The sequence below is a fragment of the Equus quagga genome, chromosome 2 (assembly GCF_021613505.1).
Source record: "Equus quagga isolate Etosha38 chromosome 2, UCLA_HA_Equagga_1.0, whole genome shotgun sequence".
In the NCBI taxonomy this organism is placed as follows: domain Eukaryota; kingdom Metazoa; phylum Chordata; class Mammalia; order Perissodactyla; family Equidae; genus Equus; species Equus quagga.
This window is the reverse complement of record NC_060268.1, coordinates 116,623,042-116,650,613: the sequence shown is the minus strand read 5'-3', so window position 1 is coordinate 116,650,613 and position 27,572 is coordinate 116,623,042.

Genomic DNA, 27,572 nt, shown 5'->3' with positions numbered 1-27,572 from the left:
AACAGAGGGAGCTGCAGAAAACAGAGGTCCAAGTCAAGCACTTTAGGTCCTAAGAAAAGAGCCACAGGGAGAAATTAGAGTTATTCCCTTCTAGAACTACTTTTTAAATGGATAATCAAATCCATTATTTTTTAATGGATTAATTTTTTAGGCAATTTTGATGGAACTATTTTTAATGGATAGCTGTTGTCAGCAGTGCAGGTGCTTCTTGGATCATCCAGGGAATATTTCCTATGCCTCAAATCTGTTTTGCCAACCAATGTGCACCCAGCCCCTACTACACTGCCTGACAAGTAGGAAAAGCTCAATAAAAATTCTTCAAACACATAATGCGTATTGTTAACCTCAGAATCAATCCAAACTGAGGGAGGTCTGACAGGAACCACTTTGCAGGAAGCTTTTTTGTGGTGAAGGGAAGTGAAGGAAAGAGGGTGTGGAGGATGGAGGGAAGAGGGATCTGTGTCCCCCAGCAACAGGGGGGAGCTGGGGTGAGGAGGAAGCCTGATGTCTTTCCAAGACGCTGGTCCTCCTGTCCTGTGCTCTAGTCTTAGATCTGAGCTCCACATGCAGAAGGGATGCAGGCACCAAGTTCCTCAGTGTGGCTTTGGTGCCAAGTGACATGAGGGAGGCTCCTGCGCCACACAGGGCCCAACCCTGTTGCCTTGAGGGCCTGAGGTAGGCAGCAGCTAGGAAAGTGGCAGCCTCGCCAAGCAGGCTGGTCAGTCAGCAACTGAGACAAGGGAGGCAGCTCCAAGAGGTGGCGTCATGGGGGAGGCAGGAGCACAAGACCTGTACCAGGCAGGACCAGATTGTTCTAGAACTTACATTTCTCATGTAACCCTCTCTGTACCCAGAAGCCAATGAGCCTGTAGAAACTCAGCTATCCTGATCCTATGGATAATGAGATGCAATTCTACATGATTTTAGGCGCAAATGACATGCTTTATCAGGCCCCACGGTTACTACTCAGGCTCCTTGAAGGTGGAAGTCCAGGATTCTTACTCGTACATCATCCAGGGATCACTGGACCCTTAAGGGGTCTTGACACTGAGGAGTCTTGGCAGCTCAGCCCTGGCCTGTGGCACCGGCTGGGGTGGAACTGTCGGTGGCTGGGGCTGGTGAGTCCCCTTCGCTGGAACACAGAAAAAGCAGGCCTTACAGATTGCTTCCCCTCATTTCCACCTTGAAAGCAACTTTTTTTGGAATCCAGATCAACTGTTTCCAAGCAAATTTCTTAGATGGTCTTTTTTTTTTTTTTTCCTGAGGAAGATCCACCCTGAGCTAACATCTGTTGTCAATCTTCCTTTTTTTTTGCTTGAAGAAGCTTACCCCTAAGCTAATATCTGTGCCATTCTTCCTGTACTTTGTATGCAGGTTGATGCCACAGCATGGCTGATAAGTAGTGTAGGTCTGCACCTGGAATCTGAACCCGCAAACCTGGGCTGCCAAAGCAGAGTACTCCGAACTTAACCAGTAGGCCATGGGGCCGGCCCCTTTGAGTCCTTTTTAAGGCTCAAAATTTCAAAGGACTCTTAGCTAATAAATATTCTCCATCTGCTTGACGATTTCTGGTTGCAGCAAGATAGAGACCAAATGCGTCAACATGGTGCTCGGCTTTTCAAAGTTGTTCAGGATTTAAAGAATCTGTTTCTTCAGCTCTATTTCCTTCCTGACGCCATATTGTGAGCTCCAGCCCACACTACCAGCCACATGCGGGTTCATCCCCACCCTCGACAACCAGCTCAATACCCAGTAGATGATTAAAAAGAAGCAAAAATCTCTTGTCACTTTCAACCCATGTGGTCAGGCTTCCATCCCCAGGACCAATAGACATCAAGAACCACCCAACACGACTCAGATCTTGCTCTCACCCCAGCCGCCACTGTTCACGCAATTCAGGCCTTGGTCACCTCTTACCTATACTTCTTCAGTACTCTCCAAAGTGATGGCTGTCCCTGATTCTGGTACAGATCTCTCCAATCCATTCTGTCCTCTGCTTCCAGGAAGGCATACCTGACTGCCAGCCCTACCATTTTATTTTCCTGACTGTAACAGGATATGCAATGGCCCCTAAAGATATACAGGTTCTAATCCCTGCGACCTGTGAATGTGACCTCATGTGGAAAAAGTTAAAGATCCTGAGATAGGGAGATCAGTCTGGATCATCCAGATGGGCCCCAAGTGCAATCACAAATGTCCTTGTAAGAGGGAGATCACGGTGATGGAAGGGGTGGAGGCAAGGCAGCTACAGAGACGGAGAATGCTGTGATGTGGTCACAAGCCCAGGAACACCAGCGGCCACCAGAAGCTAGAAAAGGCAGGCAAGGATCCTGCCTGGAGCCGCTGGAGGGTGCATGGCCCTGCCCACACCTTGATTTTGAACATGTGGGTCCAGAACTGTGAGAGAATGGATTTGTCTTGTTTTAAGCCACCCCATTTGTGATTTGTTATGGGCCACAGAAAACATACATTGACCAAAACCCTGCTCTCCAAACCATAAAGCCTTCAGTATCTGGGCCCTGAATATTCTTTAGACTCGTCCCTCATTTCATGCTTCACTCGCAGCCATACTTATGCTGACAGAGTTTTGAGAGCTCCCCTGTTCCTCGTTTGCCCTGGAGAAGATGTGCACAGAGCTCCTGTGTCACCCTGAAAGTCAACTGCCTGAAGCCTTAACAGTCTGCTCCACCCATCCAGCATATTCAGTTCTGAGCTCCTGGAGCATCCCACTTGTCTATTTATAGTGTCTCTTCTACTAACCTGTAAGATCCTTAAGAGCATGGACTGAAGAACTTCTGTTCCTGGTATAGTGTTTATCACATAGTAGAAAGCTAGTAAATGTTTTAGTGTTTCCATGTTTAAATAAAATTACTTTTGGGCAACAATTTTGTACTGATGCTCATTGCCTCCATCTTCAAACTTGTCTCCCTTGGCTTCTGGTGTACCTTCTTCCTTAGTCCATTGCGACCTTAGTGATTGTCTTTCCTCATTTTCCTTTACTGGCTCTCATGCCCTATCCATCTCATGTTGGCATTGCTTAGAGGCCAATTTTCAGTCTTCTTTCTATTTCTCTCTCCCACTTACACTCTTTCTGAGTGATTTTGGCCATTCCCCTATGTCGTTGGCTTCCAAACGTAGTTCCCTCCCTCCTTTGAACTCTTTTCCACCTGCCCACTGGAAATCTCTGCACAGATGTCCCACAGACACTTCAAGCCTAACATGCCAACAACAATTTTCTTCTCACCTTCCACTGCCTATTAATCTGGGCAAGCAGGGCCCATAGGCTAGGATCCTGGGAGCCAAAGCAGGACACAGGGAAGAATAGGATGGGACCAGGCAGGAGCTGGAGGCCTCACAATCAAGGACATCCAATGTCAATGTCTATGGGGAAGTTCAAACTCTTCTTCAAAGGGCTCAGCAGAGATGCAGAAACAGGACGTGAGACCACAACCAAGACACAAAAACAGGTCAGCAGGATGGGGCTTCCAGGTAAGAGGCAGCATATAGAAATATTGTGCAGAAACAAAGATTCCACAGTCTTCTCATGGGGCACTTTAAGATATCACTTTGGGTAACACCCACTCCTCCTACATTTCCTTTTTCCTTTCATTCAGCTGTCCAAACTAGAAACCTCAGAGTCATTCTTGATCCTTACCTTGCCTTAGCCCACACCAGTGAGCAGGCTCTGTTGAAGGAACTCCTGACTATCTCCCCTGATACTTTCACCCCCTCCCTATTGTCTCTTCTTGTCTCAGCCTGGAGCACTTTGAAGAGGAAACTCCCTGTCTACAGCATCTTCCCACATCTACCACTCCCAACGTGCTGCCAAAATGCAGATATGCATTAAAACCCTTAGTGGTCCCCTGTAGCCTCTAGGATGAAATCTGAACTCCTAAGGAGGATACCCAAAGACCTTCACACATGCCAACCCTCACCTCTCCCCAGTCTGGTCTGCTGACAATTCCCCTCTTACCTTAAACCCAGTCCTGCCCAGAAACTCACAGGTCCTTGTGGCACCATGCTATTTGACACCTCAGAGCATATACACTCCCTTGCCTTTTCTACCTGCAAATTCTGGCTCATCTTTTAGAAGTCTACTCCAATGCCACTTCTTTTCTCATGTCCCTCCTGAGTGCCTCCTGGTCTGTCCCCATTTTCTGGGCTCTTGTGATGCTCTGTGCTCACCTCCTTGATCTGTTATCACACTATTCTGGGAGACTTGTTTCCACATTCACACACCCTACAAAACAGTGAGCTTCTCGACTGCAATGATAGCTTCTTATAAACTTTCATATTTCTAGCACTTAGCTTGGAACCTGGAACACTGTGGATACTTAATATTTGTTAAATGAGTGAATAGGATGTAAGCAAAGATGATAACTAAGAACAGAGAGGAAGAAGAGAGCCCCCAGTGGCTCCATCCCCCCCATCTTAGTCCACTCAGACAGCTATAACAAAATGCCATAAACTGGGTAGCTTATAAACAACAGAAACGTATTTCTCACAATTCTGGAGGCTGCAAACTCCAAGATCATAGTGCTGGCAGATTCAGTGTCTGGTGAGAGCCCACTTCCTCATAGATAGCTTTCTTCTCATTATAACCTCACATGCTGAAAGGGGCAAGGGAGTTTTCTTGGGTTTCACTTTTAAGGGCACTAATCCTATTAGCAAGGGCTCCACTCTCATGACCTCATCACTTCCCAAAGGCCCCACCTCCAAATATCATCACTGTGAGGATTAGGATTTCAACATTTGAATTTGTGGGACAAAAACATTTAGTCTATTGCACTCCCCAAGAGCTCCCATTGACTAACCATGCCGTTTCAGATAGAGAAGTTTTCTTAGCTTGCCCTGGGAGGAGGACAAGAAGTCAGGGAGTGAATACTTCCTGTGCATCGTCCAGGACTGGACACCAGGGGTGAGGCCAGAGAAACTGACAAAGGGTTGATGGAAAATGTGAGTGTGGCTCTCAGAACATCAGAGCTGGAAACTTCTTAGCTTTCACTTAGTCTACACCCTTAATTTATAGCTGAGGGGACTAAGGTCCGGTGAGGTGATATGACTTACCCAAGGAAGTGACAGATGTGTTTATCACAAGGCAAATGGGCAGATTATCAGAAAGCAGCAGCTGGAGAGAGAAATGAATGGAACCAAAAGGAAAACTAAGTAGATTTAATTCATAGCACTCCAGACATCTTTCCTCTCCTCAGTAGTTTGAGGAATAAACTCAGTAGTTGAGTTTATTCCTCAAGTACACATATATTTGTGTGTTCATGTTGCTTTACAAAGAGATTTTTTCATATTATGTTCAGTAAACAACTGTTTATCTGTCTTTCCAACCAGATTAGGAGCTCCAGAAGAAGGTAGCACACTTCTCCATTCTTTGAGTTCCCACCTCACCGCTCCATGCATCCACAGGACCCACGTAGTCACACAAGGTCTCCATCTCAGGCTTGCTTTGACATCTAAGAACATGATGTCAACTTGCAGATAGTTGTCATTGCCAGTTTGGAGCAACACACCTAATCCTGTCAATTCACAGGAATTTTCTTCCTGTTCCTTTTCCAGTTCTGTTTCGCCTTACCCTAGCATCATCTTACTCCATTTACTAGTTTTCATTTTGAAGCATATTTTCTCCGGCCTCCACCCATGTTTTCTCTCAAGTTCCCCTATGTTGCCTTAGTACAGTTTCACTTTTCCAACAACAGATAGCATCTCCATTGCCTTAGACAAAGATTCATGGGGTCATGTATTTCCTTATCCCCGCGATGAGAGGTGGGGCCAGCGGAGGGTCTTTCCCAAAACAGACGGGGTCTGCAGCCAAAGGGCTGCACAGCGCAGAGCCGTGGGAGGCTGGTCATTTGCCTTTTGCTCTCCAGTCCATCCCTCACCTTTTTCCTGCTGGCTTTACCTCCCAGGGAGTTGAGCAGATGATGCAGAGTTTGTTTTATGCCCAAAAGGACATTCATGACCTGGGTTCAAAGCCTTCTTGGAAGATGATGAGACTCATAGAGAGCTGTTTCGTGGTTCACCAATGGGGTAACAGATATGACAGAGGCTGGCTGTGCACCCTAAGGAACCACTCAGCTTTCTTGAGCCACGTGGCCCAGGTGCACAGCCTGGACACAGACATCCTTACGCTCCCCAACCCTAGAACAGAGAGATGACAATGGTGACAACCTCCCTAAGTGGTGACCGTACTGGCAGACCACATCCTGGAACGCAACTTCATGTGGATATTTCCAGAACCTTTGCCAGGCAGGTTAAGTTGCCTAGGGAGGACTATACCATCTGCTGTGGTCAATACTAATTGCCTGCTGTGGACACCCAGGTGGCTGGGGGCCACGCGAATCCCTTCATCAGACTTCTTCATCATCCCTTTGGAGGCAAAAAGCCAGAGGGCTCTCCCTGGATTATGCTGATTTTCTATATCAGCAATCAAGATGAACAAGTATACACTCTATGAAAATTATACCTGCTTAGCAGGGGTGAAGGAGAGTCCTCTTGGGTTTCAATGAAGTAGGAGTCTGCCCCGCTTTCAGCATTCAGGGCAACCTTTGTCCCAGGAGGAGAAGAAACTCACTTCACTGAATTTTAAAAGAAGGCCAGAGAGAAGTTAGAAACTGGGGAAGGACAACCTGCTCCAGAGGCTGAAAGTGGCGATTCTGTCTTACATTAGTGTAACAGTAAATGGCTCACACATATTTGATTTAACATGACCCTCCTGATGGCCTGCGAGTATTGTTGTCCTCTCCTGATCCATAAGAACAACAAAGCTCAGGCGAGTGCATCCACTTCAGCAACACCCCATACACATGGAGCGAGGGTCCACAAGCTCTCAGAGTTCTGGGAAGGCAAGGATGAACAGCACAAGGTCCCCTGCCCGCTGGTATTTGTAACCCAGTCTGGAAGACAGACGAGTAAATAGGTCTTAGGCAGCAAGCGCTGTGAGAGAGTCTCCACAGGAGCCAGCCTGCTGAACCTGGTAGAGACCCAAGGCATGGATGAGGGGAAACCTCTCTGCATAAGGCTACTCAAGAACTCAACCTAAATGACCAGTGAGATGAGCAGGCCAGGAGGGCCTGAGAACACGTGGTACAAGACACACCAAGCCCAGACCAGCAGGGTCAGCGAGGGCGCACTGCTGAGCCCTCTGGAAACTGGACCAGCACGGATGGAGCGTCAGCGCCAGGCAGGAGGGCCTTGGAGGCCACAGTGAAATGTTTGCCGAGAAACGATTTAAAGACTTTAAACAAGTGAGTAATTTGGCAGATTTTATTTAAGATGCAGCCATGACTCAGATAACTGGGAAATGGATTTGAAGGGAGCAAAACAAGAGATAGTTAGGAGGCTATTACAACAGACAGGTGAGAGATGAGGGAAGTCGGTCCAAGACAGGGCACTGGTGGGAGAGAAACCTGACTGAAAAATATTTAAGAGGTAAAGAGTGACTATGAGGAGCAAAAAAGCAGTGGTCCAGGATGACCGGAGTTTATGATTTGGAGCTGCCTTTGATGGTGATGAGATATTGGGGAGTCGGGGGGCGGTGACTACAAATCCAAACCCCTGGCTCCCCACTGCAGGGTCTTTTGCATGTCCCTTGATGGGGAAGGGTACTAGGAGACCAGAGAAGGAGGGTGGTCTCTAACAGGAAACAAGATCACGCACCACCATAAAACACACCCTGAACGAAAGCAAGGCTACATAATTCTCTGAAAAAGTTGAGGGTGGCCGAGATCTGGGTTCCCAAAGAGTGGTGCACGTCTACCCCAGGCAGAGCGGAGGGGTATGCAGGCTCCTCGTGACCTGACAGAGAATTCAGCAGCCCTAGCCCATGCACACATGGGAGTGTGGTGTGTGACCTCCCGCCATCCCATCAGCCAGGGTGTTGGTCTGACTGAGAGTCTAGTAACCGTGAAAACTATTTCTTTCCCTAATGCTGACTACCTTTCTCTCATGGTTCCCCTCTGTCTCTCAACCCCAGGAGCAGGTGCCCATGTGCCGGGGAACCAGCAGAGCACACAGCTTAAGCACCCAAGTGCCTGGACCCTGGAGCTACTACTGCTTCCTTGCTGTGAGACCTCCCTCCCCACCCCCGACACATACCCCGACACATCCCCACGCCCACACCCTCTCCCACAAGCTCTCCTTCACCCCTCCCCCCACCCCTCCCCCCACCCCTCCCCACAGCCACACCCCCACACCCACCCCCTCCCCTACTGTTTCCTGCTTTCTCCTGGGTATAAATACATGTGCAACACATAGAATGCTGCCTGGAGGGCTCATGGGAAGTGCTGCGTGTGTGTTGGCTTCTCATTCTCTCTCACTGACCTGGAGGTCAGGTTTCTGTTCCCCCCGCAACAACAATTTCAACTGTGTCCCTGCCTGCCTTCCCAACCAACAAATGAACCCTGATTAGGGTAGAAATCGGATAGCAGTTTTCAACTCCAGTTTGATTTCCTGGTACAGACATTTCCCCAGAACTGAAATGCTGGTGAGTGAAGTGGAACCAGCCTGCTCTGTATTCTGGCTCCATTATTACACACTCTTTCTGGGTAATGAAATTATTTCTTATCCTCATGGTTTATAGCGACAGCAATAAAAATTATGTTCAACCTTGTTGCTAGAATTCTTTGTTTAGTCATAGGAATAAAATTAATTCCCGAGTAATTTGAATTAATTCATTATCTCAGTATTTTACATATTTTTTATGTTGGGCAATATGAAATTACTGCTATTTGACCTTTTCTGACCTACAGGATGACAATGTCTTATAGTCACCTAATATTTTCAACCACTGATGGAATTTCTATTTATGCAGATGGGTTGGGTGAAAGAGTTGTTTGCTAAGATAACAGTAGAATTCCTCTTTGGGACGGAGCTATCTTTGTTTGGGGAAATAACCTTAATAGACATTCTGATTATGTAAAAGATTAGAGATGTGAAAAGACTAAAAGGAGCTATAATTTTTCTGCTTAATCAAATCATTAAGTTCGCAAGGTTTTTTTCATTTTGTTTCTTCTGTTGTCTCAGACAGAGGAATTTAACTTTTTTTGTGTGGGGAGAGTAAGACAGGGAGGTGTAGGCCTCAGGAGAGCAGGCCCTGGAGCTAAGGAAGAGACCAAAGAGTATGGACAACATGACCATGGCCAAGAAACTTCAAGTGCAGAAATGCCCCCGATCAGTTTGAAGCTGAATTGTTGCTCCAGCATCTCCACACAGAGCCAGCTTTACTTACTGGCCTTGTGTTAGTGGTGTTTGGGGAATGTCAGTGCCAGAGTGCTGTCTACACTGTTGCAGAGAGAAAAGGCCCCTCGGGGCCAAGAGAGGAGGAGGGCCTTCAGAAGAGCCCTGCACAAACCAGCTCTTGAACAGAGGTGACGGGGGCTCACCCAAATGCAGGCATTGCATGGGACGTCTCAGAAGCATTGCACGTCTGGGCCACTGTTGGCCAGCCTGCAGTTTTATGTGTGATTCTAGAATTCTGGAGGATTTGGGGACACCTGGAATCCTTCATTCTGAGAACCCGAATCATCTGCATGTGCCTTTGTTCTTTCAGGAAATTCTTGCCTAGGAAAAAAAAAGTTCCAAATAACTTTGTTTCAAGAACTTCTTGAAAAATCCATTCAAAGGAACAGTCAACTATTAGACTTTTCAATAGAGAGCATTAATGACTATTTATACCCCAAGACTCTTTGAACCCCTTGCCCCAAAACCCTCATGTTGCTGTGTTCACCAATCCTAAGCCCTAAAATCATGAACTTTCCTCAATTCTAACTAAACTCCCCACGCCCAATGCACTGAGCCTCTTAAATCCACCCCCCAAAGCCTCGTAAATACCCCAACTGAAGCTCCCCTCTCTGCGATGCTATTAAAAGTGTCAAGGTCGTGTTGTCCCTGACCACAGTAAGCAATGAACATGGCTTATCAGCAGGTTATATGGTGGTATTTTCAAGGAGCCAGAATTTGTTCAGAGGAGTGGGGTTGGGTACTGGGGGTACAAGTTCAGCCAGTCTTTGCCTTCATGAAGCTTCCATTATGATGGACATGAATGGAACAGGTCATCCCATTTAAGTCATTCAATAATTGATTGTAATTATGTAAATATCATTGTGGTAAGTGCTACAAAAAAAAAAGAAGTACAGAGCCCTAAACAGGTGCAGCCCTGACCATTCTGATGAGAAGCAGGGGCTTGTGGAGGAGTGAGAGGGGCTGAGTCTGCAAAGGAAGCTGGCAAGGCTGGAGCTCAGCCCTGTACATCGCTACATTGCTCATTTTCACAGTGTGGCAGGGCAGGGTCTCAGGTTTATTAAGAGGGGACTGCATTTATAAAGAGGGAGAAGCGCTGTCCTAGCCTACAGTGAGGGGATCGCAGAATCTGGGCTGTGCACAGCAGTCCCTAGAGTGGGAGCAAGCATCCTTCACAGATGGGGAGAGAATGGCGGTTGCTGCTGGGGAGGGCCAGGCAACAACGTGGGGAGAGGACCAAAGGTGAGCCATTGAGAAGTGTGCCTAAGTCATAATCCAGAGACCTGGTCAGGGGAGAACGGATGGCTGAAGCAGGTGGTTCTCGAGGCCAAGTTAGAAGCCTCTCCAATCCTTCAAAGAAGAATTGATAGAGGCTTGGACTGACGCTGTGGTAGGAGGAATCTTGAAGAGAGGATAGACTTGGGAATGTAGAACAAATACCTCTCAGTGCCTTACAATAAGAGGTAGGAAGTTGAGGGGAGGGAAGGGAGTGGTTTTAAGTGGCCTTAAGTCATGTCTAGATTCTAGACTCTGAAAGATTATAAAGGTAGGGCCTGGTGCCCTGGAATATGAAAGAATATGGCCAGTGCCCACAATAAAGTGTAAGACTGGTCTCAGAAATGCAGGTGCAACCCAAGAATAGATCTGGGCCACCAGGTCTGGGCTGACTTGGATACAGCAAGAGTGGCTTGATTCTGAGTTGCTGCCAGACATTCAGAGAAGCCTCTTAATGCCTCTCTAATAAAAAACAAGCCTATGTCTGCAGGCAGTGGGAGGAGTGATTCAGGGAAGAGAATCAAATCAGAGACAAAAACTTGAGAAGGACAAGGTCATGTTTGGGGGATGAGGAAGAAAAGCCTGTGCTGAATGGAGGGCTCATTTGTGGAATAGAGATGAGGTGGGGAAGGTGTGCTGGGCCTGAAGGTAGAGAGCTAGCTGGGGATCAGAGGGAGCCCTGGAAGAGTCTGGATCAGGTACACGATGTATTAAAAGCAATGTGTTAGCAAGGGTCAGCTGGTATATGAAGGGTTAAGAGCCTAACAGGGCAGCTCTGGCCTTCCTCAGCTGAGATGACTCAGATCTGCAGAGGGTGGTGGCTGCAGGAGGTAGGGACAGGTGGAGGGGAACCTCGTCCAAGGCAGAATCCCTGGGGCCTCCTAATAGTTCAGAGGGTGGGAAGGAGAGGAGGGGTTACCAAGGCTGAGTTTGGAGCCTGAGTGACCAGGAAAATGGAGGAATTGGTGAGAGAACAGAAAGCCCAGGGAGAAGTAGGCTCAGGAGGTTACACCATCCTCAGCTTGGGATGCGTTGAGTGTGTGGCCGAGCGTGTGAAGTCCAAGTGGAGACGGATCATAGCGAGGCCCAGAGACTATTTCTCCACTGGATCAGAAACTGATGGAGATCCAAGACCTGATTGATTTGCTTTTGGGTCCCCTCAGTGCCCAGCACCTGATCTACATTTGATGGCCTCGACCAATGTCTAATCTCGTTGAATCCAATGTCCAGTGGCTGCTGGAGAGGAAGTCGTTGCTATGGCATCCACCACAACAAAAGCTTATGTACATATCCTCATATTCACGCTGGGAAGTAAGGACAGGTGTGATCTAACCCACTTGAAAGACAAGAAGTTTAGCAACTTCTCCAGCTAGAAAGTAGCAGTATCAGACTTTGAACCCATATGCTCTTATACTAGTGACTGGGCTCCTGACTGTGGCACTCCTTGGCTCTGAGTACGTATCAGTTAGTGTAGATTTGAGAATCACCAGCATAGTGCACGAGCAAGGAAGAGAGACAGGAAAACAGACGCCTGAGTTGAAAATGTAAGTCTTTCCTCTCCTCCATCCCCACCTGTCATCTATAGGACAGGACTGAGTGAGCTACCTCACCTCTTAGGAATTAAATCCTTAAGGGGCCCTGAAACTTGGAAGCCATTCCTGAGTTCTTATTCTGAATGACTCACCTGGGCTCTAGGACAGTCAAAAGTCCAAGGGCTGAATGCTAATTCATTGAACTTTTGAGCTCTGAAATGAATGACAATATATCCATCATTCCTATGGAGGTGACCTTCCAAAATGTCTCTCTCTCTCTCTCTTTCTCCACACACATACACACACACACACACACACACACACACACACACACACACACACATCCCTGAAGAGCTCTGGGAGTAATTAAAAGTGAGATAAGGAGCCTCCTTGTCTCTGGGAGGAGCTGGCTTCTATTGCTGAACCATCAGCTTGGTTCAGGATTTCTAATCAGCCCCTTGTTTGTGTCTTCCCAGAGATGTTGGATCTTGAGGCAATTGTCAGATAAGCTATACCCACCTCTAAAACAGATGGCCCCTGCCACCATCAGTAACACATAACATTTAGATGTAGCCAAATTCCCCAAAAGTAAGCAACGTTGGGGTCATGTGGGGTGTGTCCTATCAGAACAAAAAATGACAATGAATTAATAAAACATACCTAAATCTCCCTTCCTTCCTATTTGTTCTGCTTAAACCACAACACAGAAGCAGGCTTAGAACTACACAGTGGTTCTCACAAGGGTTCTCACTCTATTTCATCCGCCTACTTAAGTACTTTCATAGCACAGGGCTGCAGCAATGAAGGGAGTGGCTCACATCTTCCCAGCCTGGCCCTGGCCCTGCCCCTGGCGGTGTGTCCCCTGTGAGCTGACATTCTTCAAGAGTAAAGCGGCTCATCTGATTGGGTCATTTTACGCAGAAGAGAAGAGAAGCTCTGAGACACAGCAGGCTTTCTATGGAGACAAAGAGCCTTTCTGTTCTTTGTGATTTGACACTAATTTGGTTATTATTTTTGCTTCATTCTACAGCTGGCCTCTGAGAGGAGCTGACTTTTGCCTGGGGACATCTTGCCAATGTTAACAAGTCCTCTATCTATTTGCCCTGGAGAATCCTCCTCCTGTTTTGAAACATGGCATCGGATTCACAGCTTATATCCACCTGGCTGCTGCCTACAATGTTTCCCAATTAAGGAGACACATGGGGTGAGCCCCACTGAGGGCAGGGCCCTGCCCATGTGGTGGGGACATGGTACACAGGATCAGGGTCCAGCATCACCCAGGCACAGGCCTTACTGTCATCCCACGGCCCCTGCTTCCCATCCTGCCCCCTCTTCCAGGACATCCTGAGCTGTGGACATCAGATATTCACAGTTGGTCTCCTGTGTCACTTTTTAAGTATCTGCTCTGTCTTGGTCCTTCCACGTGCACTTGACGTGCCCATGCAGCCATTTAAACAGATTTGCCTTCTTTCTGGTCATTTTCTACTCTGCACCATTCACCTGCCTGGGCCCTGTCCCTTCAGCTCTACTTTCTGTGTTGCTCTTTAAAATGGGCCACCCACCCTGTAACCTGAGCCCCTAGGGACTCAGCACTTCCTTGTCCACCAGCCACTCCTGAACTGGACTCCACCCTGGTCCTCCACTCATGGGAGAGGCTCCTTTGAAACATGTAATTTACTCTAGTAAACGACTTTTCCAGAGCTCACACAGAGTAGAATGTTCCATAGTGAGGACCACAGAACAAAGCCCCAGGTTTTCTATGAGTGCCTGTGGAAATGCAGATTCCTGGGCCACATTCCAGACCTCCTGAGTCAGGATCCTTGGAGGTAGAACAAGGAATCTGCATTTTTACGACCTCCCCAGGTGTGTCTTATCCTCACTGTTTTCAGAAAATGCAGGGCAAACGTTCAGTGAGGACCAGGAAGTCTCAGGAAGCTTGCGATCTTAGGGAAGTGAAAGTAGACACAACCACAGTACAAAATGGTTCCCAACATTTCCCAACAGTTTGACAAGAGAATTTCTGGGACCCTTTTGTGCCCTAGGACTCCAATCTCCACAGTTTCTGGCTTCCAGACAGGAGCTAGCTGCCTGCATAGGTGGGTGATTTTCTGCTGCTGAGAAGAAATTATTTCCTCATACATCATTCATTCCTTCATCCCAACACTTATTAAGTGCCTACTGTGTACAAGTTCCTATCACAAGGAGGGCGTGTGCCCTAGAGTACAGAAGGGCCCATAATTTCTCTTGTCGAAACTTCTCAGTTTATAGAGAAAAAGCCCCAGAAGTTCAGAAAAGAAAATAACTTGCGCCTAGTCACATAACCCCTATGAACAGACCAAGTCTTGGATGCTCATGTAGGTTCTTTTCCATTTGGGCTTGGGTTTAGTGAAGATTTTCACACTTTTATTCTGATAATAAGCAAAAATGTTCTTTTGAATTTGTATTTCTGCTATTATATTTTTAATTTTCAAGAGCTCTTTCTTTGTTGTTCTCCAAGTTTTTTTTTAATAGCATACTGTTCCTGTTTCATGGATATGAAGTCCTCTCTCGTCTCCTGATGTTGTGCACTACAGTTTTTTTTTTTCCAGCATTATCTCTTGTTTCCTTCAAGATTTTTTTTAAAAATCTGTTTTGGTCCTTGCCTCTCATGTTAAAAACTTCCTCGAGGTGTTTGGTGTCATTAAAGAAAGGCATTAAAAAGCTGAATGGCGCTGGCATCTGGTGGACTCTGCTGCACAGAGTCGGGGCTGTCCTGCCCATTGTGTCCTTGGGAACCCCTCACATTTTCATACCTCTACATCTGTCTCTTGGGCTGCATCCATTCAGGATGTAGGATTTTACTTATTCTCCCTCTTTTTAGTAGGGCACCTCACCCTTATCTCTGTTCATATCACTCTCTGTCCAAAGCCTCTCCAGTTTGAGTTCTCTGCAGAATCAGTTCACCGTCTCCTGGCTGTGTGGGTTAATAGAGGAGGCAGGGTAGGCAAGATGCATCTAATTGTCCCTTGTGCACATTTTCCCTCAGTCCTCCTGTTTTGTACCTCACTAGTCAGTTGTGCCACCTTCTGAGCTTTGGGTGCCTCAACCCCTCTGGGGCTCGGCAGTGGCATGGGCTTACTTCTACTTCGCATTCCTCCTCTGCAGACATGCAGGTTTCTGCTTTCTCTGTCCTGTTGATCAGTTATCAATCATTGATCTGCTGTCATCCGCCAAAACTGTGCTGATGTCTCTTGTCTTCTGTGCTCACCACTACTGTCCTCCTTGTCCTTGTGAGTTTATACCATTCACTCATTCATTTATGTACTCTCATTTTGGTGGGTTTTGGAATGGAACATGGGTCCAGTCTTCTTTGTTTAACTGGAAGCCTTGTAGAAGTTTAAGAGTCAAAATGTATAATATTCAAGTTCAACCCCTTCAATTGATAGAACTGCAAATAAGCTTGAAAAATCTTCCCACCTTAGCTTGTCCTTATATTTCGAAGGTCACTGAGAATCTTCACTCCTCAGAGCAGATATATTTAGATATCCCTGTTTGTGGCTAGCCAGTTCTGAGTGAGTGGCAGGTAAATGGTGACAGGCCTAAAATGCATGTTCCTAGTGAGAAAGAGGAGTAGGGTGACCCCCAAGCAGACAGGCAGAAGAGACATTCAGTGGCAGGTAGTGATCAGAGATTTAATGGGATTCTCCCAAAGAGAAAAACATCCATCACACATCCCGAGGGTGGAAGCAATCTCCTGAAAATGGGCTGTCCTCTCAGTTCTTCTCCCTCACACGCTGTGAACACCTTCAGCTGTGACAACTTCCAAGTTCAGGATTAGAAAGAGAGACAAAGGTCGTTTATGATGTGGATTAAGGCTGCCCCAGCTAGAGAAGCCCAAGGTGACCTGGCCTACATGCCAAACTATATGATCCAGTGGACTTTTTTTATGGTATGAATTAGGACCACCCCAGGGAGAGAAGCCCGGGGCATCCTCACCTGCATGCCGATCGATATGGCCAGATTCGTATCTAAAGTTATATGACCGCACAATAACCAGACCCCATCTGCACTGAAATCATTTAATGACTTTTTACATCATCTTTTCTTTTCTCCAGTAAAAATAAGTCACGTACCCATGCCTTATAAAATTAGCCCTAACCCTCAACTCAGGGCAGCAGCAGGAGCTCTGACTGCCCGTGGGTCTTGTCCCCACACACCAGCTCTGCCTGCCCATGGGTCCTGTCCCCATGCCAGCGGGGGCAGCAGCAGGAGCTCTGACTGCCTGTGGGTCTTGTCCCCACACACCAGCTCTGCCTGCCCATGGGTCCTGTCCCCATGCCAGCGGGGGCAGCAGCAGCGGCAGCAGCAGGAGCTCTGACTGCCCGTGGCTCCTGTCCCCACGCACCAGCTCTGACTGCCCATGGGTCCCGTCCCCATGTGGCAGCAGCAGGAGCTCTGACTGCCCGTGGGTCCTGTCCCCACGCACCAGCTCTGACTGCCCATGGGTCCTGTCCCCATGCTATTCCACACTATTCTCTAAATAAAAGAGCACTACTGCCAGATCTTGAGAGTCTAAGAAATCTTTCTTTCGACTCCTCGGCTCACCGACCCCGCATCAATATACACCTGCAGAGCAGATTAACAACAGGTCCAACTGGCTTTGAAGCTTTCATGTCTCAGTTTTCTTCTTATTAATCAAAGTGTGTGACGGTGCGTGCCTTTAGCTTTTTCTCCTCTACATCATACTCAGTATCAAGAGGGCTTTGCGGCTTCCTGCATCTCCCTTGTTTCTGCTGGCACATTCCAATTGGTGAAACTCCCCAGCAGGTAGGGCCCAGGGCAGGGAATGTGCTGCACCCGCCTCAGAAGACAGGTGGGCCAGGCCCTTCTCAGCTCAGGGGCAAAGAGCAGTTCTCCAAGACACACAGCACCTCTGCAGGTGGGAGCCTAACACTCATGTGCCTCCTTCACACATTGTTGTCAGGAAGTTAAATGAAATAATTTATGTGAATATGCTCTCTCTCTCTTTTTGATGGGAGGTTATTTCCTCTTTTAAACTTTTTGAAGTGCTACCTATTTACAAAAATGTATACAACTTGCAATAATCTAATTCAAAGTGAATATGCTCATGTGACCACCACTCAGAATCAGAAACAAAGCACTTCTGGCACCCAGGTGCCCCTTCATGCCCTCTCCCCAACACGAGCCCCAACTATAACCACTCTTTAGTATTCTAACAGCACAGATTAGTTTTGCGTATTTTTAATATAAGTAATTATTATGTAAATATATCATCCAATATATAATCTTCTGGGTCTGGATTCTTTTGTTCAACATTATATTTGTGAGATCCATCTATTCTCTTGTGTATAGCTATCATCCTGAATGTTTTTAAACTGTAAAGCAATAGATAAAATTAGGTTTTAGCTGTTTAGCTGTATAATTCAAATGCCATTTAGAACAATCATTTCTTCTGCTTGTCTTAAAAGCTACCAGTAGGAGCAAAGAATTATTTGTATTTTAAACATATCATATAATGGATCTAAAATTCTTTCTTTTATGAAAAAGAAATGGCAAGGGAACCATGATTTGTCTATTTCATCATAGCCTGTCAAATTCTCCAGGTCCTAATGGATTTTGTCTGAAAGTCTTCTTGCCTGCTTCATTCCCCCTAGTCTCAGAGAGGCCTCCTTTTCCTGAAGCAGATGCTCCCCATGAGGAAGCACATTCTCCCTACCCGGAGTACAACGACAGTATCCAATCTTAGACGCTCTTTTTAATCTATATTTATGTACTTATGCAAATTAGTGGGGCCATGCTGTTCATCTCCAAGGGAAATATAAAAGATTAAACTGAATAAGAATAGTGTAACTACCTACTCACACCAGAGCCTACCATCTGGTATGATTATGAGATCACTAAAATTAATGGCACTTTTATTTAGCTAATGAAATAGTCTGTGGCCAGATCAAATACCAAAGACATTCATTAACTCCTAATTGAGGAAGGAGGGAAACTGAATTGAATTTTACATGCTAATGTTTTCTGAAACAAAGCAAAATCAAAGTAAGGCAAAAAGAAATGAGACATTTGTAAACTTCTCAGCAAGCTGCCAATATTTCCTTTCTCTCTACCCTTGCATTCTGTGTGGTGCCTGACCATTGCATACAATCATATTCTCCATTAGCAAATACCCCCAAAGACACTGTAAAAAATCACCGTAAAGGAGTAAAGTGCCTAGAACAGTGATATGGTTTTTACCCGAGCAATAGTTGATGAAAATAGCAGATAGTTTTGGGAAAGAAAGCTGGCACTTGGCTGAGCACAATTCCCAGATGCTGTGTCGACGCCCGTGGGAGGAGGACACAGGGCAATCACGGCTCCTCCCTCAGCACTTGTTACATTATTACCCAATTTCTACTCACCTTTTACAACATTTTCTGTAGAAGTCCATGCACCCTTATGACCAAGAGACCAACTCAATGAGTATCTTTTATGAGAAGGAAAACCCAATCAGTGGCAGCATTTGAGGAAATGGGAACCTAATGACACTGATTAGAGAAGTGACACTAGAGAGGACACGACTCCCTCCCGGGGGCACAGCAGGAGCTCACAGCGGCTGGCTGGGCTGCAAACTGTGATTTAGCCCAGCAGATGCAGCAAGGCCGTCTGTAAACATGAAATTGCATCATCTTGGCCCTTAGCCCAGCTGCTAATTCATGGAAGGCAGAAGTGACCCTGTGAGCCATAAAAAGGTGCAGGTTACTTTGAGAGGAGTAGAAGTGGAAATAAGGACTGTGAAGTGCTTCAGAAAAAAATCAGATGAGAAAGAAAGAAAATAGCTATCTTAGAGCAGTTTATTATAAACAAAACATCTAAACGTATGCCTCTGGGAAAGTGCTTTCTCACCTCAAGAACAGATAGTATACAATTGATACGCACATTTCGGAGTTAAAACTGGCAACTTCCATCTCACTTACACCTTTGAACTTGTTTTTATTGTTTTCTATTTCAGAATGTTTGTGGTAATTTGAACAACCACAGGTAATATCCCTCAGATTTCGATTTCTAACCAGACAGTTTCCATGACCCGTCCTGAGCACTGGCGTCAGGTTCACCTTCCTAGAACAAGGCAACCTCCACTCAGCACTCCCTCAGTGATTCTCTCACTCAGGGAAGTGCAGCTCCTCTGCTGAGCACACTCCACCTCCACTTGCCCCTGCACCTTACTCCCCACTACTTCCCAAAAAGCCTTCCGGTCCAGCCAAGCCAGGTCCCTCACGGCATCCCCTTCACAGCATGCTCCGTCCTGGGTTTATTCAGGTCTGCTCTCCTCCTCTCCTCGATTCTGTTGAACTCTGATGCCCTTTCACATTGCTACCCAGACATTACTATATCTGTCCAGTACCCTCTTGGAGACAGCCAGACTCGGCAGAAGCATTCTACGCGAAGGGACTTTGTGTTCTGGGGACGAGACTGGACCAAGGGAGACGTTCATCCAGGGTGGTCAGAGAAAAAACCCAAATCCTAGCCAAAGAGGAGCCCAAAGTCAGAGAGGCCTGGAAAGTGGCACTAAGCTTCAGATTCAAAGGGCAGAAGGAGGTAAATACCCTGTACATACTGTGGGACTACACTGCCCCCGCCCCGCCCATGTGGGTTAGGTGCAGCCACAAGGCTGGCATCAGCCAGTGAAGTGAGAGTGGAAGTGAGGATTCTGAGCAGGGTTATTTCTATTTGCTGTTTGCTTTCTTTTACAGAACATTAGCATATACCATTGGACTCGATTTCCTTTCTCCCAATAATTGCAATTGATACAACTATTTGGTATTTGGTCACTCCTGGCCACAAGCTATTTACAAGCAAAATGTGGACTTCATTCATTTTAGTAATCTCATGATGATACTGAGTAACAATATCTGAGAGGCAGAATCTGGTGCGAGCAGGTGGCTCTGAGTTCTGGGGTCAACTTTGCAGTTGGAAATGGCATGTGCCTCTTTTTGTTCAGTTTAAATAAACTTTTTACTTTAGAATATTTTTCAATTTATGGCAAAGTTGCAAAGATAGTACATGGAGTTTCTGTGCATTCCTCCCTCTGTTCCTCCTCTTATTAACATCTTACATTAATATGACACATTTGTCATCGCTAAGGAGTGAACCCTGGTCCATTACTACTCTCTAAATGCCACGTTATTTGGATTTCACTAGTCTTCTCCTAGGGTCCATTTACTGTTGCCAGGCCCCATCCATAATACCACATCACATTTGGTCGGCATGTCTCTTTAGCCTCTGCCGGGTGGTGACAATTTCTCAGACTTTCCTTCTGTTTGATGACCGTGACAGTTTTAAGGAGTCCTGGTCAGAGATTTTGTAGAATGTGCCTCAATTTGAGTTTGTCTGATGTTTTTCTCATGATTAGACTGGAGTTACAGGTTTTAGGGAAGAAGACCACAGAGGCGAAGTGCCCTTCTCATCCCATCGCATCAAGGCTACAGGCTACCATGGTGACTTATCACTGATGATGTTCATCATCTGGCCGATGGCGTTTGCCAGACATCTCCACCGTGAAGTCACTCTTCTCCCCTTTCCACACTTTTGGAAAGGAGCCACTGAGCACAGTGCACATCCTGGGCTGGGGAGTTAAGCTCCACCCCCTTGAGGGAGGAGTATTTATATACATTATTTGGAATTCTCCACACAGGAGGTTGGTCTCTTGTCTCTTGTGCCACCAGAATGGAAGTTTTAGATGTCAGAGTAGCCTTTGCTATGTTCTCTCTTCCTACTGTAGTGATGACTTCTAACAGTGGCTCCATCAGCCTGGACCCAGAAAGAGGACAATGATGACATGCAGCAGTGTTCCCAGCTGACCTGCAACAACATGTAATAGGAACAAGAAATGAACCTCTACTGCTGTAAGCCATCAAGGTTTGGGGAGGTATATGTCATGGCACCATCACCAAGCCTATCCTTTCTCAGGGAAGGGGAAAGCGAGGTTGTGTTTAACGGGGAGGAGTCAGGAAGGTTGGAGCCATGCAGAGGCAGCACACTCTTATGTGGTTTAAGACTGAGGCTGTGGACAGGGCCAGGACATTGGAGGTCTGCTCTGACATGATGTGCTCTATGCAGCTTGAGGGCCACATGGCACTGAAAACCCCTGCCTGAGGGTGCAACTTTCCCTTCCAGATCTCTCCCTAGCACTGCAACATACACTGGTTTTTTCATCCTTCAAATCCTGAATCAAATCATTATCTCCTCCTGGCCCATAACCAACTTCTCCTCTCAACTTTGTATTTCTGCACATGGTGTAGTCATTTTCCCTTTAATGTTTCCTCGTTGATGACTTAGTGTGGCTGAATGCAGCTTCTCCCATGCTCAATCATTTCTATAGATTTTACTCCACAGGGTTACAGTGATCCTCAGCTTTTCATTCCCACAGTCCCTTCTCTAGCTCAGACCCGCACTGCTTTCTGTCTGGACCACTGTGATGTATCCTAATTAACCTCCCGATCTCTCTTCACTCTTTCCTTCTTCCCCTCTAAGTATCTGTCTCTAAATCAAAGACCAGATCAATTATTTCTATTGTGTGAACTACCTTCTTGGTCTGCCTTTCACAGTTTTGCACAATCTGGTCTCAGTCTGCCATCCAGCCTCATCTCTTGTTAGTTCTCCACATCTCGCCTCCACTGCAGACATGCCTGATGGATCCATTCTCCAAGTACTTATATTTCTTTATAAAGTATCACTCTGCCTGTTACACCTTATCCTCTTTTCTCCTCCTAGTGGCAAACTCTCATGCCCTTCAAGTTTTGTCTCAAAAGTCATCTCTTCTCTGAAATATTTGCTGACTCTTTTTCTATTTCATTCCTTCTTCCTTTCTCAATTTAGAAAAATCATATTCATCATTCAATGTTTGATTCAAGAATCATCTCTTTTATAACATTTCTCTTTCTTTTCTCCCCTCTTCTTCCTTCCTCCTGCTCTTCCTCCCTCCCTTGTCTCTTTCTATTTTTCTATAGAAAAATAAGTTAAGCCCTGTGCTTTTGGCAGCAATAAGACAACAAAGAAGACACAGTTCTTGTCCTAGTCTATCAGAAGGGGCAGACACATAATCAAATAAGAGGAAACTCCCTTCAGAAGGAACTATCAGCCTCCTTGGGCACTCCGTCAAGGCTCTGTATCCCATGCTCTATCTTCAGAACTCCTCACATTGTCCTAGAATGGCTCATCTAGCTTCCTGTCTCAGGAAGAAATTGTGAACTTCTAAAGAACACAGCCACCTTAGTCATCTCTGAATTTATAATGCCTAGAATCATGCCTGGTACATAATGATTAATCAACAAATACTTGTTGAGTTAAATCCAAATAAATTTATACTATACGTTCTCTCTTGGGGGTTTCTTGCTGCTTGGTGAATTTTTTTAGCAGACTTGAATAAGGAACAAGTTTCCTGTTATAGTCACCTCGTAGGTGAGCATTAGATTTTGTTTTGTGTTTATACCAATAAAAATATGAATCCATATCTAAAAAGAGGCAAGGTTTATATAATGTTGGAGAAAATGACTTCTTCTGAGTTTTCTTCTATTTGGAAACCTCACAGGTCTTCCCTTTGCAATGAGTTGTGTGTTTAAAGTTTATAACTGCAATGATGAGTTAATATTAGTTACATTTTATGTGACCCAGAAATAAAAATAAGCCTCATACTCTGCGAAAATGGCAAGCAATTTAATCAGAATCTTACAAAAACTTGATCTATTTTAAGGAAATAAAAAGTGCAAAAGACAAGTGTTTGACTTAATTATTACATAAAGTTTAAACAACTAACTTGAAGCATTAACTTCCCAGTCTAGTTTCAGGTCATTGGTGGCTGTTCGTAACTGGCTCTTGGGCCAGCTCCAGGGTATGCTACAATTGCCTGTTTAGAAACTGATGTGAATTTTCCCTCAGCTTCACTTCCATCTTCTAAGAGTATGTGGAAGAGCAGTGCGTGACCATTTTGTGGCTGTGTGTGTCATGTTGTGGCCTGGGCAGTGGAGTGCCAGCGGCCTTCAGTAGGAGCTGCAGGAAACCAGTCAACCCCCTCAGGGTGAGGAGCAGAAATTAGGGAGCTGGGAAGGCCAGCCCCCTGAAGCTCCTCATTGGTCTCAGCCTTTTCAGAAAGGTCCTGCTCCTCTTTGTCAAGCTCTTCTAGGCCTCTGGAGAAGTGGAGACCAGGAATAACTTCCCATGGGTGTGTAGGTGGCAACAGCCAAGACAAGCTGCAGAGAGGCCTGGGCAGGTTGTGTTGTTGGGGGTGGAGCAGAGCCCACTGCTGGAGGAGCAATGGCTGGGCCTCCTGGACCCAGCACTGTAGTGTGAAAAGACGATGTTAAAGTAAAATAATAATAATAATGTTAGCAGGCACTTATACAGCACTTAGTATGAGCCAGGCAGCGTTCTGACAGCATTACATATATTAACACATTGTGAGCTATTTTTTCTCTAATATCATAACCCCCAAAATGCAAGGGACTACTTACTCCTTGGTATTTCTGGCAAGAATCCATTTTCCATTAAGGCTCTTTAAAATCTGCTCTTAGCATACAAGGGGAAAAAAAGAGCAATCCCTACCTTGAGAGAGCCTATCAGAGACTGCCTAGTAAACTTTTTAAAAAATCTGTTTATGCCATGTAATTAAACTCTGGAAATTTTGCTTTAAGGGCCAAAATAGGTTATATGACCAAAAGCCAAACTCAAGTAATTTTTATGAACAAACAATACATAGCTAAACTGTAAATTCTTTTTGGATCTCACAGTGTTATAAAGTTTTCCTTCACACAAAAGTAAATTTTCCTCCCTGGAACGTCCTTCTTTGTTCTTTATGATCTCTCCCGGGGCAGCTCAAAGTATGTTCAAATAAACAGCGCTCATTTGTTCCCAGTCATTTCCCTTCTTCCTTGCTAAACCTAATCAACTAATTGAGGCCTTCTTTAGATGAGATGTATGTATGTATATAAAATAGATAGTTATAGAAATAGTGCACTGTGTCGTTTAAAATGGACATTCTGTGTGTGACAGTACAAGCACATGAGACTGACATTGATAATACATACATTGATAAGACATACACATACACGGGAAGTTCTTTGACAATGGGCCCTGTCAGTGCAATGCAAACACACTCTACCAACAGTGATAGCCTCTTTCCTCCTTGGGGAACAGTCAGCATGCATGCCTAAGATGGCATGCATTTACTGGCATGGTTTTACTTTCTCCCAACTGTATTCCATCGCTTCATTATGTCTGTCTTTGGTTCACATTTTTGTCCATCGGATTTTACAGACAATCTGAAAAGCAGAAATCATATGAGAGATTATGAAGCTTGTACCCATCAGTGTCCCAGCAGGAAAGAGATGATATGCTCAAAGGGGTAACTGAAGAGACTTAAGTGACAGGCTATCTAGAAGAGTCAGAAGAGGATTAAGGAAACCAAAGAGCCATGGTAAAGCCCCAGGGATCAGCAACAAACAGAAGGTTACCACCCCCGGGCCTGGAGGGACAGGTGGGGAACACTGATCAGAACTCAGAGGGATGGTGGGGAAGATGGCTGTGACAAGACCTGGGGCTCCAGGGCAGGAGCCAAGTACTGCAGAGGCCCGGTCTGTTAGGGAGAGAGCCAGGCAAGAAATCTCCAATTCTCCCCTGCTCCCGTCTCTCTCAGTGCCCCCCATCAACCAAGCCCAACAGGAAGCAGAGGTCCAGGTGATGGGGAGGGAAGAGGTCAGCCTTCCTGCCACAAAGTCAATGTGAGCAGGGTAGCCAGAAGATCTAGAAGGGCAAACAGAAAGCTCAGCCCAGCATGAAATGCAGTGAGAGAAGCCAGGGTCCCGGAGGGTGGGGCCTGTGCACTGCATGTTTCATGACTGTGTCTAGTGCGGAGCTGACACACCCTGTGCGCCCCACAAGAGGTTGACTGAATCTGTGAACAGATTAGAAGTAAGGAGCTCCGGAAATCTAAAGTATTATAACTGACAGGAGAATACTCATCACCTTTGATTTTTTTAAACAAGGAACACATCACATATTAATACTATTTAAAACTCCCTCTTCCTAAAACAATGTCTTTCTTTCACTAATCAGCTAATATTAAAGAGGAGTCTGATGTTTGATTTTCCTCTCCACTAACCCATCCATAACCAATGCACAGCGCAATTGTCTTCAGAAGGGAGTTTCTGATGCCTTTACGCATCTATTTTTATAAATAAATGAACGAGCAAAGCCCTGCTAAACAGAGTACCAAGGCCAATAAGGCTTGGCCTCAGGAGGCAGATGCCTTGGGCTCAAGACTCCAATTCCATGACGTGTGTTCCATGGGGTAGGTCACCCACAGTCTCCACACCGCAATCTCCTCAGCTGGAAAATGGGGATAACAATCGTACGTACCTCTTAGGTACCCCTTTGTGGTGACTACCTACCTTCATCAAACACTGATGTAGCACTTGGTATGTTTCAATCAGTCAATAACTTCTATTGATTCAAACATGCAAAAGCTCTTGCTTTGACCTGGAATCTCTGATTGATCCCACTGCCTGGTCACTGGAACCTACCTTTCTGTCTGGCCCCTTTGGAGGGACACATTGGCTCTGTTCTTCAGTTTTGGAAATGGTGATTAGAGTCAGGCTACTGGATAAAACACAGGATTTTAAAATACAAATAAGTACAGAAAATACGCAGATAAAATATCAAGTCAAAAAAATTGAATTTCAGACAGAAAACAAATAATTTTTTAATATTAGTATGCCCCAAATATTGCATGGCAACCCTTGTTGGAGGCCACCTCTCAAATCACTGTCAAGTCCAGATTGGCCCATCCCATGCCATGGTCTCCCCCTTACCCAGTGCAACCCCAGGGCTAGAGCCCAGGTTCAACACCCCTGCTCCCCTAGAGGGGATGTTGGGCAGATACCCACACTGGCAGTAAAGCTATATTTTGCCCTCACTTGAATCCTTGGCATAGATATTCTGGAGTCTATTCTCAATATTAGACATGTAGGATGAGCTGTATGAAATAAAGTAAAGGGATTCAAATTTTAATGGTCACCTTTTGCTCTCTAAGGATCTATCAGAATTCCACCTTGGATGTTATGAAAAAGAAGTTTCCTCTCACATCGCTTGTCAATGGACTTTCAATAAACTTATATGGACTTTGTTTGCTTTGTGAATGGATGAAAGAAAGACTAGATTTTCTAGCTTCTGTTTTGATAATGACAGTTGGGAATCTGAAAGGCCTTTTCTAGGTTAGTGGGTCAGAATTCTGAAGATGCTGCCTGGAATCTTATCAGATTCAAAATGGACTATACATTTATTCTCACTTTCCCCAAGTCCAAGGACAATCCTCGGAGGCAGAATGCGGTTTGTTCACCAGGAAGGAAATGGAGGCAGGTGCTGGCAAGTGGTCTGATTCCATAAGGGAACTCACGGTTTTCATCTTCATTATCCATGGAAATTTGCCCCACTGACTGGATAAAGGCAATGGAGCTTATTAGCAAATTTAAATTAAATAAGGCATCCAGGGAAGAATTTTCTGCCACCCAATATTTTTCAAAGTTTGGGCTCTAATTCTTGTCAACTTATTTATCACTGTTAACTCTACAGATATAATTAATTTTGCCAGTTTTATTTCAAAAGGTAGTACATCTTTTTTTTTTAAGGGTAACCTTTACTCTGCTCCCCTTCCTCTCCCAATTATAACTGTTTCTCTCTGCTTACTTCCTGAATGCTGACATATCATAAGTCAGGTTTTCAGACCAATATGCCGGAGGCAGGTGGCCATGAGGATACTGGTCTTTCTACAGCTAGGCATTCTTATGTCCTCTGTCACGTGTTTATGTAATTAATCCAACAGCCCATCTCCACTCTCCCCCTCCCGCTGCACCCTGTGACCAGGGCAAAACCCCTACATTTGCTGGATAAGCTGAATGCATGTCTCTATTTTTGTAAGAATAGAAGACAAGTTTCTGCCCCACATTGATGATCGTTTTATTTTGTGCATTCAAATCCCCTGGCTCTGCCATCTTCTAGCCATTGAACTTGGACAAGTTGTTTAACCTCTCTGAGCTTAAGTTTTCTCGCCTGTCAAACGTAGAAAATAAAAGTTAAGTCATGGTTATTTTGAAGCTTAAATATAATTATTTAAAACATTGCCAAGCACGTACTGGAGGCCAATACATGGTCGTTGTTATCACAAGCGAGCTCATGGACCTCTCAGATCTGAGATTCACTTGGTTGGTGTGGCAGCCATGGACCTCCATCCCCATCACCCCCAGGAAAGAGAGCTGGGAGGAGTGCAGGGGGCAGACAGCCTCCAGTTACCCGGCGGTCATCTGAGCTGAGGTTATACTCTTCCCCGGCAGCCTCCAGCTGACCTAGCAGGGCAAGGTACTCGGGCCTGGTTACTCCTGCCCAAAGTGGGGCTCCTATGAAGGACTCTGGGGCTCTGGAGCCTCCTCTTATTGACTGAGACTGTCCCATCTTCATCAGTGTCTGCCAGTGGCCCTAGCCAGC